General features: G+C 37.0%; 1 protein-coding gene across 2 annotated transcripts in view; it reads left to right on the forward strand.

Moving 5' to 3' along the window:
• The window catches only part of slc9a8 (solute carrier family 9 member 8), a 46,315-nt gene that overhangs the window by 14,681 nt on the left and 29,565 nt on the right, over positions 1 to 2,069 (forward strand). The gene's annotated exons all lie outside the window — the stretch shown is intronic.

Consider the following 2,069-nt stretch of genomic DNA (forward strand, 5'->3'; position numbering starts at 1 on the left):
ATTATGTGCTTTATTCAATGTTAAAAGTGTCTAATGTGAGTTTGAATATTATTTTGCGTTATCTTTATAGCCATAGTGAAAGCAACAATAGATATGTTACCTCAGCTCTTGAAAATAAATTTAAGCCAACTTGTACATTAAAGCTGTGAACTCACTGCGAACCAATACGTGTATTCCATAACAAAGATATCACTCAGTCACTCACTCAAAACTGTTCAGTCCATTCACATTTGAATCATCTATTTTCCGTGTCCACTTTTCTTTTCTACACACTCACCATGTTTTTGTTGTCACATCGTATCTACGCTGCACGCGACAAAGCATTGCAAATCATTTGAACGTTGTGTCAGTACGTTATAAATAGAACGAATCAGCAGTTTACTGTCGGGGATTTGTCGTGTCGCGCCGCATCCAAGACAGCATCACTGATTATAATGGGTTCTTCTATTTTTTTGCGCCGTGCTGCGCCACTCGCGTCGTGCCGCTTAACATCGTGTAGACACGATGTATGTTAATGTAGCTTTCTGATGCTGCGTTTGAATTTTCATGCCACATTATTTGAAATTAGAACCTTGTATGACTTATCTTCCTTCTTTCTGCAGAAGAAAGTATTTTGCAGAACAGTTTTTAGTTACCTTTGACTTTCATAGACCTTAGTCACTGTAGATGATATATTGCATTTTATGAAAATGAGGTTGTGAGGGTAGACTTACAAATGTAACAATGGCACACACTGTATGAAGTTTCTAGATCATGTGTAATTTTCAAAAATCATAACTTTCAGACCTGTTTTTTTTTGTGTGTGTGAATATTTGGCAAGGTAAACTACAGTGCAATCCACTGAACACACTGTACTTCTGTCCCTCACAGCCTCGTTTTCCAGCCTGGTCTCATGTTTATACGTAGGTATTAATACGTAACATTTTCAAGCACAAAACGTACATTTTAATTTTTTATTGATGCTAAATCGTACAATTTAGATGTATTTCAACGTTTAAAACATACAAATTGCTACGTATTTTTAGCTTAAAAAACGTAAAAATATTTACGTATCTTTTAGACCAGGGCTGTCCAAACTCGGTCCTGGAGGGCCGGTGTCCTGCAGAGTTTAGCTCCAACTTGCCTCAACACACCTGACTGGAAGTTTCTATGCCTAGTAAGAGCTTGATTAGCTGGTTCAGGTGTGTTTAATTAGGGTTGGAGCTAAACTCTGCAGTAGCATCACTGATTATAATGGGTTCTTCTATTTTTTTGCGCCGTGCTGCGCCACTCGCGTCGTGCCGCTTAACATCGTGTAGACACGATGTATGTTAATGTAGCTTTCTGATGCTGCGTTTGAATTTTCATGCCACATTATTTGAAATTAGTGCAGGCCAAACTTTTTTCTCTCACGGGCCGGATGTGGCCCACGGGCCACCTTATGAGGAACCCTGCTTTAGTTTGACGATCAATTCTCATGATTAACTAACTATTAACTGTGACTTTTGCCTCAATAAACCCCTAATTTACTGCTTATTAATAGTTAGTAAGGTAGTTGTTAAGTTGGGGTGGGTTAGGGGATATGATCATACAGAATAAATGCATTAATATGTGTTTTATAAGTACTAATTAGGGCTGCACGATAAATCGCATGCGATATTTAACGCGCATCTTGTCAGTAAAGCCATTCTGTAATCAGCGGTAAATCTACACCGGCCCTCCAGGACAGAGTTTGGACAGCCCTGTTTTAGATCATTAAGATATTCGTATCAATGCATTTTTATCATTTTATCAATAAGCGATTTAGAATTTTAGACCCCTTAACCTACCTCCAAACCTAAACCTACCCATTTTACAGCGAATATGCATTTTTTATAATTTTATTAATAAGCGATTTAGAATTTTAGACCCCTTAACCTACCTCCAAACCTAAACCTACCCATTTTATAGCGAATATAAAAGGATATTAAACGCAATTGACCTAAATATGAAGGAAAATAACCATTTTAGTAACAATATTGCATTAAAATATTTTTATAGTCGTTAATCCCACTCCTACCTATAAACCTAAACATTTCTGTACAGTATAA

The sequence above is a fragment of the Sinocyclocheilus rhinocerous genome, unplaced genomic scaffold (assembly GCF_001515625.1).
Source record: "Sinocyclocheilus rhinocerous isolate Xijiao unplaced genomic scaffold, SAMN03320098_v1.1 scaffold554, whole genome shotgun sequence".
NCBI classification, from domain to species: Eukaryota; Metazoa; Chordata; class Actinopteri; order Cypriniformes; family Cyprinidae; genus Sinocyclocheilus; species Sinocyclocheilus rhinocerous.